This window comes from Schistocerca serialis, chromosome 7 (assembly GCF_023864345.2).
Source record: "Schistocerca serialis cubense isolate TAMUIC-IGC-003099 chromosome 7, iqSchSeri2.2, whole genome shotgun sequence".
NCBI lineage: Eukaryota > Metazoa > Arthropoda > Insecta > Orthoptera > Acrididae > Schistocerca > Schistocerca serialis.
In genome coordinates this window covers 228,008,258-228,024,301 of record NC_064644.1, presented here as the reverse complement: position 1 = coordinate 228,024,301, position 16,044 = coordinate 228,008,258, and the positions used below count along the sequence as shown (strand labels likewise).

Genomic DNA, 16,044 nt, shown 5'->3' with positions numbered 1-16,044 from the left:
CCCTCTACCAGGTTGCACATCAAAAGAACCCATATTTTCAAATTTCCAAATCATTTTCTCCAGACCCACAGCAGTCATCGGACCAACGCCTTTTTTCAAACCCTTTAGTGTCCGGAACTTCTGCAGAGCAACGTGTGCACAGTCATCATTCTTGTAATACAGCTTTACAAGCAGGGCGCGATCCTGCATTGAGACAGTCATGGCAAATGTCACAGATGCCATGTATGCTGTGTACCCGGTGTGTGTATACCAACTTCAGTGGACCGTATGCATGACAGGTGTTTTCATTTATGTATTTGACACATGCAGCACCATCTACTGATCAATTTTCACACTATTATTTTTCTTCTGCCATACGTTTTCCCCCTTCTCCGATAATATTCCGTTGCAATTTGACGTCATTCTGACCAATGGTGTCATTTATACAGCATTTTGAAAGTCTAACTTTAATTATAATCACCCTCTGACATTGCTGTTTTACAGAACAGTTGGCGTGGTCTGCAAGACTTTTAACTGTTGCCAAATTTTCTTTGTTGTCTAAAGTGGTTGGTTCTCCCATGCAGGGATATCAGTGTGCAACATAATTAAATTGATATGAGTGTAGTTCAATCAGCTGATGGGAATATGTCGGAAGCAAGATGTGCTTCTGCAGATGTTTAGCTGCTGTGACGGCCACATCATCAGAGCAGAGAGCTTGCCAGGCTGAGTGACCTCTACCCTTCATTGCCCACAACGACACATTTGAGTGCAACCTTCCAGCTCTGAGCACTCATATTCGAACAAGCCATACCTGAGTTCAGCACATTTAAGTGACTATGAGCGAGTAAAATCCCCACTCTGCTGATCTCCAGTTGAGAGTGACATAAATATCAAAATCAGTCTAGCCAACAACCCCCCCACCAGTGTGGTAATGTGAGTAAGTGTAAGAATTCCAAAATTCTTAAAAAATCAAATCTTAGAAGTTCAGTTAACCACTCTTGCATATGGTTTTGCTTTTATTTTTGTTTGGTAAATATTTTTTTAATTTATTTATATATATTTTTTTACTTTAGTTGCATTGCTACATGTTTAGTGTGTTTACATGTGGCTCCCAAATTATGTTTTAGTAAACTGATTTCCCAACTGTATTTTTGGTTGTTCATGCAAATACTCCAATAGTGGTTCTAGAAATGCAATTCTAGCTGCCAGATTTCGACTTACACAATTAGTCTTCAGTCCATGTAAATGCTATACTGCATCTGAGTTGTGATAGGTTTGTCTGAATGCTACATGTTTATGTTGTTGATGTTGACAGAGTGATTTTGTGTGGAGTGATGGACACGAGGAAGTACTAGACTCACCAGGAAGTTATTAATTTCATTTATTTAACTGACAAGAAGCACATCTTTTCTGTATCTGATGCATGAATGCTGATATATTCTCTGAATCAGCAAATTTGAGCAGCTTGGCTACTGCTTTATATAATACATGGCAGACCAATTTGTAAATTTGAATATTTTTTCTTGCATTAAGTTCAAAGGACTTATACACAATCAGTTGCTGGTGATAAAATATTCCTAAGAATGTGTCGTTCCTGAGTTGGAAAAGTTTACTGACATCTGTTAAGGATATCATACTCTCTCTTGATTACAAACATCACTCAATACTGATGACCACATTTTATCATAAGGACTAAACTGGAACAATTGATTTAAAGGCACCATTCATGTACAACAACTAATGCTCATAAAATAGATATTTGTTTAGACAGCAGCATCAGATCTCTCCTTACATGTGGTCAGACAGCAAAAATTGGTTTCTGAAATTTGATTTTTAATCTCCTGAAGCTGTGTAGCATGTAAGCATGTCAATTATCTCATGAAGTCATAGGGGAAAGTAATATGGGATACGTTTCAATTTCTCAACGCTACTAAAATTACCAGAATTATACCACAAGCAGGAACTCGAAACATTGCTCTGGGTTGGAACACGTAAAGGAACTGTGACTCAAGTTTAGAAGAATAATGGATGCAAATTAGAGCTTAGGGACTTTGGTGGAGATTTAATAAATGAAACCCACTTGGCTGTCATGTGCAAAACTTTTGGCCACTGTAGAAAAATATTATTGAAAATCATTATGGTGACATAGCAACTGTATGACACTTCTGACTGACAAAATAAACATCACTGTCCTGTGCAGTAGAGTGAACAATAAAATCTGTGCCGGGAGTATGTGTCGAATCTCTGACCAGTGTAGACTACGATGTAATTCTGTCCAGCAAAAAAGGTAAGGATTTCTCCACCACATTCCATGTACCACTTATTACATATGCACTCCTGCTGGTACAAAATTTCTGACAATGGTGACCCCAACTACCACATTACGTTCTGATTTTATGGAAAGCTGCCACGCATTTTGGGTATTCAACAATGCTGCCTTTGTTTGCCACATCTCCTCACTGTGTCAACGACAGCACCAAGGATATTTCACAAACAATGCCATGACGGGATATGAACATTCCATGTGACAATTTACAAATAAACATTTAATCTCGATTAGAGGAACTTTGGTGCAGTGATTTAGGCAGAAACAATGTCGAGTGGAGTAATGAACTATGGCGCCCTGTTTATGCTAAACTGTTACCGGGTGTGCTCGTAGTTTTCCTTCTGTTCCAGCTCTCACACCTACCCAGGGTCTTCCATACCTTTCCAGTGACGTTTTGAGTAATATTCTCCAGCCACAATACTATAATAATGCTCCTAATAGCATCTTTCCAACACATTAGTAGTGCACTCTGTCAAACAAGCCTGCTGTTATCTCATGTACTGCTTGAATGCATGGACAGCAAATTATGATAGCCAATCCTGCCATAGTGTCTGAGTCTCATGCCGTGACTATTCTGCACTGTTTGTTCCATTCAAAAGTGATTCTGGTGCATTGAACGGTGACGTCACGCTTGTTCCAGCCATGCCTCCTGTGCCGCATATCATATTTAATCTAACAGCTGCCACACACCTCGCGTCTCATGCCTCTCATGCCCATTCCATATACAGTGCTAAGTTCAGGCCTACAGACAGGCCTGAACTTTTGCAGCATTCACTGCTTCAGGTCCCATCTATATTGTGCCCTTTCACATCTCACACCTACTCTAGACGTGCTGTGCCCTTTGAGGATCTCTTGTGCGCCACTCACAGAGACAAGATACATCTATTCAATTGACTGAGCATTATACACCTCGTGCCTGCATGTTGATTTTCAAGCCACACACATCTTGCTTCTGCAACTGCCTCATCAGTACGGTATGTCACACAAGGTCTATGCTCTGTATGATGCAACGTCTCTGTATGATGCGACGTGTGCGCCATCCTCATCGCATGCTACCGCTTTGCTGCGACAAAAGACTTCCAAGAGATGCAACAATCGCATACTACGTATGCCATCACTCACGCGCCAGATACACTGGTCAACACCATGCTCTGGCAGGTCCCGTGTGTACAACTCACGGACAGTGTCCACACCACCCATCCTCCCATTCTGTACCGACCTTCCTGCAGTATGGTTTGCTCTGTGCGAGTGCTTGATGTCCACCCAAGGGATCGTCAATGATGACACAAGATTTGTGACCTTACTCATCCAGCTCGCTGATGATGCAGACTTAATCAGTGTCCTATTCCTGTCAGCACACTCTCAAAACACGTACATGATGACTAAGGCTTTGCTGCTCTAGCACTTCTCACACTCCCTGGAATAGCAACTACATGTAGTTATGCATGAAGAAACCCTCGAAGACAATCCGCCTTCCTCACTCTGGCAATGCCTATGAATGCAGATGATCCTACATTGATGCCTGACTGCATGCTCTGGACGATGTTGCTATTGAACTTCCCACACACAATGCTATTGCATGAGGATGACCCCCTTGACGTCAGACTTTGCCTCTTGGACTGAGAGCAAGGCCATCACCCAGTTGGCTGCAAGGCAACTGAGGTTAACTGACTACTACCGAGCCAGTCTGAGCTCCCCACTAGCCACCAGCCACCACCACTGCTTCCGCTCTGTGCAGCCGCGACACGTCCGAGGTCAGCTGACTCTGCCTGATGTGGCTGGAGCCCATTCCCACCACCACACTGCATGACCTTTACAGTGCCAATGGACAACAATCACTGTATGATGCAGCGAGTACGTTCACCTCCACAGCCCGCCGCCATCCCCCACCCCCACCCCACCCTGGAACTGTTTACTAACAGACACCACTTCAGAGAACACCACCACTCGCCTCCGCCACTTCGATAGCCGAGGGATATTGTTGGTTCCATAGCAGATTCAGACGGGAGGGTAGTAACTGCAGAGTGCCTTCTGCTTACCCAAACGGGCACAGCAGCCTGTTGGAGGCACACCAGGCTGCTCTACAACCACAGGATGCCTTAATCAACTGCACTTGCAAAGTTCTGCCACCTAACATCCCTTTTCTGACAGCTCATGCTTATTTGTTTATGACCGTCTGACACAAACCTATTTCCTCATCGACACAGATGCTGACATCAGCACCCTCCCGCCAGCTTGAGCACCAACCTACCCTCTTGCCATCATCATTCCAATTACGTGCCGTAAAGGACACTGTCATGGCAGCCACCAGCACAGTGTCAATGACTTTGGACTTGGGGGCAGAGTCACATGCACTAGACCTTCGTCATCGCTGAGACTGGGAGCAGACTTTCTGCGTCACTAACACCTGCTTCCTGACACCTCACCCATGGTTACCTCCTCCTAAAGTGCTCAGCAAACTTTTCTCTCTGATGTCCAACTATTCTTTGGTAAGCACCGCAAATGACGTCATGAGATGCAGAAACATGGATCTTTGGCAGCGCATTGCTGACACTGCAGCATCACTTCATTTTGCTGTCCTACAGCATTCACAACAGCCACACCACCGGTCTGCCTCCTCGGAGGATGCCATCGTACTTCCAGAGCCTATTTGCAAGGAATCTGAACAGGTTAGTGAAGTGCTGTATCCAACTTCAGTGTCCAATTCTGACAGTGTACCCACTGCTCTGCCCAGTCAGCTTGTTCTACAGCATGGTGTGTTTCTGGCCACTGATGTGCGCCCTACTATCAGCCACATGCAGTTTGTGCTGTTCTTGATGGTACTGTTCATCTTATAAACACTACACCTGGCCCACCTATCCAATGTAGACCTTGACACCTCCTTCCCCATAAATTTAGAGCAACAAAGGCCACCATGGACAAACTAATGGCAGTAGGCATTGTCCACCTGTCGCACAATCCCTGGGCACCTCCTGTAGAGCTCGTTTTAAAGAAAGACAAATTGTGGTGCCTTTGTGGCAACTACCAGTTGCCCAATGACCAAATTATTATAGATAGTTATCCAATCCCTAACTTACAGCACTTCACCAAGAGTTAGTGGGGACCCAAATATTCTATGTTATTGACTGTAAAACAGTATACCTCCAGATTCCCATGGTGGAAGAGGACATACCAAAGACAGTGATCGCTACACCTTTCGGACTCTTTGAGTTTTTGTGTATGCCTTAAAGACAAAAAAATGCCATGCAAATGTGACAGCATTTTACTGACAAAGTTTTGTTCAGTATACCATTTCGTTATACCTACAAAAACAACATCCTTATATTCTCACCATCAGTGGAAGAGCACGGGGCTCACTTACAAATGCTCAACAGACTATCTCCTATTAGTCTTCATTAATGAAGACAAATTTCAGTTACGGCAAGCCTGTGTGACATTCATTAGCCAACACGTAGATGCCTCAGGCATCTGCCCAATACCAGAGAAGGCCGACTAGATATGACTCTTGTCACCTCCCTCCACCTAGAAAGAGTTATGCAGATTTTCAGGCATCATAAATTTCTACAGGAGATACATCCCGCAAGCAGCTGAGTCTCTCCATCCTCCGAACGAAGTCCTGCACGAGAAGAATACAGTGGGAAAATGCAACCTCAAGTGGACACATACTACACAATCCACCGTTGATAAAATCAAGCATGACAACACTGGCTCATCTATCTCCTGATGCCCACCTTACTATAACAGTGGACACAAGTGCCCTTGCTGTCAGTGCCGTGCTACAGCAGGAGATAGCCTGCTTTCCCCAGACTCAGCAGTTTTTCTCTTGTATTCTTTCAGGCATGCAGCATGAGAGGTCAACCTTTGACCATGAGCTGTTCACCATCTACAAGGCCATTCACTGCATTTGAGAAGAGATAGTGGGCATATCTGTTATTGTTTACATCTATCACCATCCCCTGGCTGACACGTTACACAATCCACCTGAGGACCCTCCCCCAGGTGTTTTTGATACCTTGATTTCATTTCATGACTGATGTGCGCTATATCAAAGGCACTGACAACAGATTATTTGTCATGCATCGCCTCTTCCTCTGCCCGGCTCGATTACAACCAGATTGCCAAGGCACAAGACTTTGATCAAGACTTACTGAACCTCCTTCAGTGAGGAAATGAACCTCAATCAGTAGATCGGGTTTCACTGGGCATGGCCTGTACCTCAGTAGTTATGGGAAAGGGAGGCTGGCAAAGCTTATAGGTGACAGTGTAGTGGGTGGTGGTGGGATCACTCATGGAAAAATTCCTGTAGTAGTAGGATGAAGTCAGCTGATAGGTATACCTGCTTAAAGGAAGTCCCTCTAACTAAGGGCTCACCTTCAGAGGACGTAAGGTTTCCATGTAGAGAAGGAATTAGCATATTTCATCAAAATATAAGAGGTATTAGAGATAAAAGTAGTAAACTGTTACTAGATGTAGACTGTGAAATTATTGGTATATCGGGGCATCACTTAAATAACTTGACAATTCAGAGGCTTCCTTTACCAGGCTACAGATTAGCTGGCTGTTTTTCAAGGATTTCCTTGCGGGGTGGGGTTTGGCTAAAAAACAGTATTCCATTTGATTCGATAGACACATCATGGCAATGCACTAACAGATATTTGAATGTTGTGCAGGGGCAGATGAATTTAGTGAAACTAAACTTCTAATTGTTGTGAATTAATAGAGGGAAACATTCCACATGGGAAAAATATACCTAAAAACAAAGATGATGTGACTTACCAAACGAAAGCGCTGGCACGTTGATAGACACACAAACAAACACAAACATACACACAAAATTCAAGCTTTCGCAACAAACTGTTGCCTCATCAGGAAAGAGGGAAGGAGAGGGAAAGACGAAAGGATGTGGGTTTTAAGGGAGAGGGTAAGGAGTCATTCCAATCCCGGGAGCAGAAAGACCTACCTTAGGGGGAAAAAAGGACAGGTATGCACTCGCACACACACTCATATCCATCCGTCCGCACATACACAGACACAAGCAGACATTTGTAAAGGCAAAGAGTTTGGGCAGAGATGTCAGTCGAGATGGAAGTGCAGAGGCAAAGATGTTGTTGAATGACAGGTGAGGTATGAGTGGCGGCAACTTGAAATTAGCAGAGATTGAGGCCTGGTGGATAACGGGAAGAGAGGATATATTGAAGAGCAAGTTCCCATCTTCGGAGTTCAGATAGGTTGGTGTTAGTGGGAAGTATCCAGATAACCCGGACAGTGTAACACTGTGCCAAGATGTGCTGGCCGTGCACCAAGGCATGTTTAGCCACAGGGTGATCCTCATTACCAACAAACACTGTCTGCCTGTGTCCATTCATGCGAATGGACAGTTTGTTGCTGGTCATTCCCACATAGAATGCGTCACATGTTTATAGGTCCCCTAACTCTGACTTCAGAGCATTTCTGCTGAAGCAAGAGAGGGTTCTTGATTCACTTTGAAGAAAGTACCAGAAATTAGTTATATTTGGTGACTTCAATATTAATTTTGTATATGATGGTGCAAGGAAAAGGATGTTGGTAGACCCCTAAACTCATTTGATCTAATGTAGACTGTGTTTTTTCCAACTAGGGTGCAGGGGAACAGTAGCACAGCCATAGACAATATTTTTATTCATTCTTCATTACTAGATGGGCATTCTGTTCGTAAAAGTGTGAATGGCCTTTCAGACCATGATGCACAAATTTTAACACTAAAAAGCTTTCATACTCAAACAAATGTCTCATATAATTACAAACTATGTAGGGAAGTTAATCTAACAGCAATAGAGAATTTTTTAAACCTTGTCAAGGAACAAGAGTGGCAGGATGTTTTGCTGATAACATAGATGATTAATATAGTGCTTTCCTTAAAACATTTCTCATACTATTTGACAGTTGTTTTCCATTAGAACATTCTAAACAGGGTACTAGCAGTAATAAGCAGTCCAGATGGCTGACTAGTAGGATAAGGATATCATGTAGAACACAGCGGGCATTATATCAAAATGTTAGAAGTAGTCACAATCAAGCTACAGTAGCCCATTAAAAACAGTATTGTAAGGTGCTTAAAAATGTTATTAGGAAGGCAAATAATATGTGGTATGCAAATAGAATAGATAATTCACAGGATAAAATTAAAACCATATGGTCAGTTGTGAAGGAAGTGTCTGGTCAGCAGCACAAGGTTGACGATATAAAGTCAGTTCGTAGTAAAAATATTTCTGTTACCGATAAATCACACATATATATACAGTATGTAACAATCATTTTCTGAGCATTGCTGGTGAATTAAATAAAAATTTAGTTTCTACATGGTATCATATAACTTCTTTGGCAAATGCGTTTCCGAGATTGATGTCTGAAATACTCCTCTGCGTTACAGATAAGGGGGAGATTGAGTCAATAATTACATCACTGAAGACTAAGGACTCTCAGTGATATGATGGAATGCCTAGCAGAATATTAAAGTTCTGTGCTGCATATGTTAGCCCTGTATTTAGCCATATTTGTAATGTTTTGTTTAGGAATGGTCAGTTTCCTGAATGATTAATGTACTCAGTAGTAAAGCTGCTTAATAAAAAGGAAGAAAGGGATGATGTAGACAACTTTAGACCTATTTATATGCCATCAGTGTTTGCTAAAGTTCTTGAAAAGGCTGTATATGTAAGGATAATTGATCATTTTATATCACACAATTTGCTATCCACTGTACGGTTTGGCTTTAGAAGTTGTTTAACAACTGAAAATGCTATATTCTCTTTTCTCTGTGAGGTACTGAATGGGTTAAACAAAAGGTTTCGAACGCTAGGGATATTTTTTGATTTAACTAAGACGTTTGACTGTGTTAATCACAAGGTATTGCTCCAGAAGTTGGACCATTATGGAATACGGAGAGTAGCTTACAATGGGTTCACCTCTTACTTAAGCAACAGACAGCAAAAGGTCATTATTCACAATGTTGAGAATGGCTCTGATGTGGGGTCTGAGTGGGGTACAGTCAAGTGGGTGGTGCCCCAGGGATCAGGGTTGGGGCCACTCCTGTTCCTTATTTATATAAATGATATGCCCTCTAGTATTATGGGTAACTCTAAAATATTTCTGTTTGCTGATGACACTAGCTTGGTAGTAAAGGATGTAAAGGATGATGTGTGCAACATTGGCTTGGTTTCAAATTGTACGATTCATGACCTAAGTTCATGGCTTGTAGAAAATAAACTAACGCTAAATCACAGTGAGACTCAGTTTTTACAGTTTCTAACACTATTCAACAAAACCTGATGTTTTAATTTCACAGAATGGGCATATGATTAGTGAAACTGAACAGTTCAAATTTCTAGGTGTTCAGATAGATAGTAAATTGTCCTGGAAAGCCCATATTCAGGATCTTTTTCAAAAACTTAATGCTGCCATTTTTACTATTCGAACGGTATCTGACCTGAGTGATCGTTCAACACAAAAATTAGTCTACTTGGCTTATTTTCATTTGCTTATGTCATATGGTATTATATTTTGGGGAACTCTTCCCATTCTAAAACGATATTTTTGGTTCATAAATGGGTGGTTCGGGCAAAAAATGGTGTAAGTTCACGAACCTCGCCAGTCCCTGTTCACGAGTCTGGGTATTTTGACATTGGCCTCTCAATATATATATGTATTCCTTACTGTTGTTTCTTGTTAAAAATATTATCTTATTCTCAAGAATAAGCAACTTTCACTCAGTTAATACTCGGCAGAAATCAAACTTGCATTTGGATCGTACTTCATTAACTCTTGTGCAGAAAGGTGTGCAGCATACTGCTGCATCCATTTTCAATAAGCTACCACTCAAATTCAAAAATCTTAGCAGTAATCCACGTGCTTTAAAATCGAAACTGAAGAGTTTCCTCATGGGTCACTCCATCTATTCTGTCAAGGAGTTCCTTGAAAAATTAAGCTGATTCTTATTATATTGTTGGTTGCTTTTACTGAACTTATGGATTGACTTTTTTGGGGTCCATAAACATTTTATTTTTATCTGTTATTACTTTTATGTTGTAATTTCATGTACTGATGTACTGACACGTTCCATGACCTTGGAGATGTGCTCCACAATTTTGTCCTGTGGAACTTGACGTGGAAATAAATAAATGAATAAATAAAATGTGGAGACAGGCCTCAAACTTGAGCAACATACCTTCCCTGGCTTCACCAGACCAATTTGGTGTGACTTGTCCTGTGACCAGGTCATCCCAAAACCTTTTCATAAGCAAATCACTGATGTCATCCACAAATATCTTACACCTGCGGGTATGGTCCTCTGTACATTTAGTGACAGAATGTTTTATGTGGCCCCATGAGCAGAAAGACTGCACCATATGGAACAGAGCATGCATCCCATGCCAATGGAGCAAAACAGGCCCTCACCCTTGGCAAATCCCCGATCCCCAAGGGGAGCTTCCAACATAGACCTAATAGGACCACTGCCAGTTTTGAATGGACAGCCTTATGTTATATAACTGATTGATAGAGTTACACTGTGTGTCGAGGCCATACCTACTGCTGATATATCCTTCAAGACTGTTGCCAAAGTGGATCACAAATTTTGGCTGCTCTGTGTCACTCACTACCAACCACAGAAGACAGTTTGAGTCCTCTCTATTCAATGAACTGTGTCATCTTTATGGCTGCCTCCGCTTCCATACCACCACATATCACCCACAGGCGAACAGTCTCATTGAAAGAGGGCACCGCACATTAAGCACAGTGCTAATGTGCTGTCCTGAATCATGGACAGAAGCCGTTCTCTGGGTATTACTTGGCATCCGCACCCCCCATAAGGGAGACCTTGATGCATTTTTAGCCGAGATCCTGTACAGTGAGCTATTATCTCTTCCCATCAATATTGTCGTACGGGCTACAACCCCCACCAATCATGACCTGCCAGATCTCATTGCCCGTGTCAGGCATCACATACAGAACCTGCGTGTACCCTCATTCCTAATCACACCATGCAATGCCACAGATCTTCATCCATAAGAATCTGTCCATCTGCTCGCAATGGATGCTACACATCGATGCTGTGAGACAGGCCTTGCACCTGCCACGTACCAACCCTAATAAAGTAATTACTCACAACACAAACACATTCGACATCATGACTGTGGGCAAATGACTGCCACGTCTGTTAATAGATTGAAGCCAGCTTGGACTAATGCAGAATTGTCTCTAAACTTGCCATCTAGCCCTGCATCTGACAAACTGTCGTCTACCCCTTTCACACTGCAGCTCAAATTCTCTGACTTTCTCTCTGACGACATATCAGTGACGCTTGTTGAGAAAAAGGTAGTATTAATACAGGAGATCCAGGGCCAGCATGATTTCGTACTTACCACCACATCTCGCCTATAGTGGTTGATGCACTCCTGGTGCTGCCGCATTTGCTACATTACAAAATCCAGAGAAATTCTGGTCTTACGTTAAGCCTGTCAGTGCACCAAAGTTAGTGTCCAGTGGATGACACAAGAATCAAAATTAAGGGCAGCACTGAAAAAGCAGAACTGCTAGTGCTGTCTCTCACGTCATTGCAAAGATGATTGATATAGATATTAGTATCAGAGTCATTGAGAGACAATTGAGACTGCTGAAATTGAACAAGATTCCAGGGACCTGTGGAATGAGTGTTAGATGCTATACAATATTTGCAGTTGATTTTTTTCCCCTAATATTTTGTAGATCCCTTGAGGAGAAAAAAATTTGGAAGGAAACACAAGTCACACTCATCTATTAGAAGGGCAGTAGAAGTGAATCACAGAAATGTTGTTCCATATCATTGATATCCGTATGTTGTTGAATTTTAGGACATTTGGTGAGCTCAAACATAATGAAGTATCTCAAACAGAATGCCTTCCTTCATGTGGAGCAGCATGGATCCGGAAAACACAGGTCAACCAAAAGCCAATGTAATGGTTTTCTCGGATGAAACTCTGAATGCAGTAGGTCATGGCAATCGCATGGATGCTGTATTTCCAGGCTTTGTGAAAGCATCTGACTTAGTACCACACCAGTCATTATTAACTAAAGTATAATTATAGAGGGCTCTCAAATAAAACTTGGAGCTGGACTCTGACAGTGAGTCATCAACAGACATAACTTCAGGAGTGCCGAATGGAGCTGTGTTGAGACCCTACATGTTGATGTTGTATATTACTGAACTGGTTGACATTACTAATAATAACCTCTCATTCTTTGTAGATGGCACAGTTATGTCCCATATACTGAAATACAGTTTGAAAAATGCTACACACACATGCAGTCAGTGCTTGATGAGATTTCAAAATGATGAAAAGATTGGTAACTTGCTTTAAATGTTCATAAATCTAAAGTTTTGTGCTCCACAAACTGCAACTGAAATAAGTCAACTCTAACAAACATCTGTGTGTAACATTTTGTGAGGATATGAATGGAATTATCACTTAGGCTCAGGGAGCAGACTTAAATGTGTTGGTAGGATAATGGGAAGTTCGATCAGTCTGCCAAGGAAATTGCTTACAAAACAATAATGGAATCAATTGTATAAGATTACTCAAGTGTGTGGAACCCTTGCCAAAAAGAACTAACAGGAGATACTGAATAGATACAACAAAGAGTAGCACGAATTGCCATAGGTTTGTTTGGCTTGGAAAAGAGTGTCACAAAAATCCTGCTGAACATGAATTGGCAGATACCTAATGACAGATGTCAACTATCCTACAAATGTTTCTATACAGAATTTAAAGAATGAATATTAAGTAGTAAATAAACTACAGCCTTTCCACATTGCTCCCATAGGGACTGCAAATACAAGATTAAACTAATTCCACAATGCGCACAGGTATTTAAACAGCAATTTTTCTTGTATGCCATATACAAAAGATATCTGAAGAAACCACAACAATGGAAATTACTTTGCCATGCAGTTTGCAATAGTTTGTAGAGGGAATGTATGCAACATATAGAAAATGTACTTAGAAAAATGCACTAAGTTGAAATAAACTACTGTACATCCTCATTAGAACTGTCAAATTTAGAGTAAGGGAGGAAGTGGGCTATGCATTATTTGAAAGAACTGTGAATCTGTTGTGAAAGAAGTGTTGTAGAGTGCTTAATAATGCATGTTGCCACACTTGAACACAACGTGATTTAAACGTGCCATGATGTGAATCAGCCATTTGTAAAGTTGAAAGTCTATTACTACTACTACTAATACTACTACTACTACTACTAATAATAATAATAATAATAATAGAATATCTGAAATCTTTTATTGTGAAGGGTGCAGCACAATGAGAAATAAGAACTCCTATAACCATAAAAGTAATCTTCAGATGCAGTAAATGTTACACTTATGTAACCACAAGGAAATATCATAGTGGGGAAGTCACACGGAGTGACATCATTCTCTTCTAAATTCACCATCTGCTGCCATCCTGTAAGGTGTACAACTTTGCTTCTGCTGTTTGCCGATAGGTGGCAACAGCAGTAAGTAACGGTCGAAAGAAAGAGATTGCAGACATCAGGCAGTTAGCTTGGACCTCAATCAACATAACCTCATTCAAACATTAGTCAATTTGTGTCTGCATCATAAAGTTGTTCTTGATTGAAAATGTCGGTTTACGAGCCTAATTCCCGTCGTTTGCGGGAGGTGTTACTGTTTTGTTTCAATATGAAGAAAACAGCGGCTGAGTCTCATCGAATGCTCTCAAGTACGTATGGTAAGGATGCTATTAGTGAAACAATGTGTCATGAGTGGTTTCAATGCTTCAAGAATGGTGATTTTAATGTCATAGACAGGCATAATGGTGCAAGAGAGAAAGTTTTTGAAGATGCAGAAGTGGAGACTTTGCTGAGTGAAGACTCACATCAAACTCAAGAAGAATTGGCACAATTAGTGGGAATGACACAGCAAGCTGTTTCCAAAATGTCTGAAGGCTATGTGCATGATTCAGAAAGAAGGAAATTGAATCCCGTGCAAGCTGAAACCAAGAGACGTTGAACGGTGTTTGTGTGTTTGTGAACAGTTGCTTCACAGACAAAAACGGAAGGGATTTCTGTATCGCATTGTGATCAGTGATGAAAAATGGGTTCATTACGATAACCCTGATTGCAAAAAATTGTGGAGATATCCTGGTCATGCTTCCACGTCAATGACCAAACTGAATATTCATAGCTCCAAGAACATATTCTGCATTTGGTGGGACCAGCTTGGTGTCTTTGTACTATGAGGTGTTAAAACCAAGTGAAACAATCACAGGTACTTGTTATCAAATGCAATTAATGTGTTTGAGCAGAGCATTAAAAGATAAAGGGCTGCAATACAGTGAGAAGCACGATAAAATGATTTTGCAGTATGACAACGCTCAACCCCACGTTACAAGAGGTCGAAACATACTTAGAAATGTTAAAATGGGAAGTCCTCCCCCACCCACTGTATTCTGCAGACGTTGCTCCCTCTGACTATCACCTGTTTAGATCAATGGCGTATGGCCTGGCTGACCAACACTTCCAATCTCAAGAAGAAGTCACAAATTGGATTGATTTGTGGATTGCTTCAAAAGATGAACAATTTTTTCGACCCAGGATTCATACACTGCTCGAAAGGTGGGAGAAAGCAGTGGCCAGTGATGGAAAATACTTCGAATGATACATGTGTAACCAATTTGTTTCATTAAAGTCTCAAATGTTAGGGAAAAAACGGCGGAAGCAAAGTCGTACACATTGAACATTCTGAAGTGTACGTCCTCCCTAATGGTGCTGGAAGCTAAATACCAGTGTGCTTAATGCCCTATTCTTAGAGACTGAAATTGCCCTTTTTTGCTATCTCTGTTTCCTCTCTCCTCAGCATATCATAATGTCCGCTCATTCCTGCCAGGAACTAGGCTTTACCAAACTGAATTCTGTAGTTTTCTGGTGCAAAGCATGTTCTGCACAAATCTATCCATTTTTCCATTGAGCTCTTCAAACTACTAATGTACACTCCTCAGATCTACCCTGTATTGTGTATAACCCTTCATTTTCTAGCTGTTGGTGATCATCCTTAACTGATCTTTGACATTCTTGTATCTTACTCATGGATCTACAAACTACATATTTAAGAACTCAGCATCAGCAACCTTCAATATGTGAGACATTTTTGTTGAGACAGTTCACCTTCAGTTCTGTCAACAGTAGTGATTGTATGCAGTGTAATGATGCCATAAGCCCTCTCCGCTCCACCCATGAAAAGTCCCCCATTAACCGAAAAGAAATATTGACAGAATGAATTTTCACTAAGCAGTGGAGTGTGCACTGATCTTAAACTTCCTGACAGATTAAAACTGGGTGATAGACTGGGACCTGAACCCAGAACCTTTGCCTTTTGTGGGCAAATGCTCTACTGTCTAAGCTATCCAGGCACAATTCGTGATACACTCCACAACTTTACTTTTTCCAAAACCTACCTCCTATGTTCCATATTTCATGGGAGTTCTGCATACCTTTCTGGACCTGAGATATCCAGGCAAGACCCTGGAAACAAGCCTGTAGAATGCGGCTACGCTATTGCTTCACAATATGTGGTCCTCCAGGATTGCTAGTCCTGCATGGTATGCAGGAGAACTTCTGTGGAATTTGGAAGGTAGGAGGTGTGGTACTGGGAGAGGTAAAGCTGTGGGGGTTGGCTGTGGACCTTGCCTGGATAGCTCACTCAGTAGAGCACT

General features: G+C 41.5%; 1 protein-coding gene across 2 annotated transcripts in view; it reads left to right on the top strand.

Moving 5' to 3' along the window:
- Positions 1-16,044, top strand: part of LOC126412876 (RWD domain-containing protein 2A) — a 122,099-nt gene that overhangs the window by 103,199 nt on the left and 2,856 nt on the right. The window lies entirely within an intron of this gene.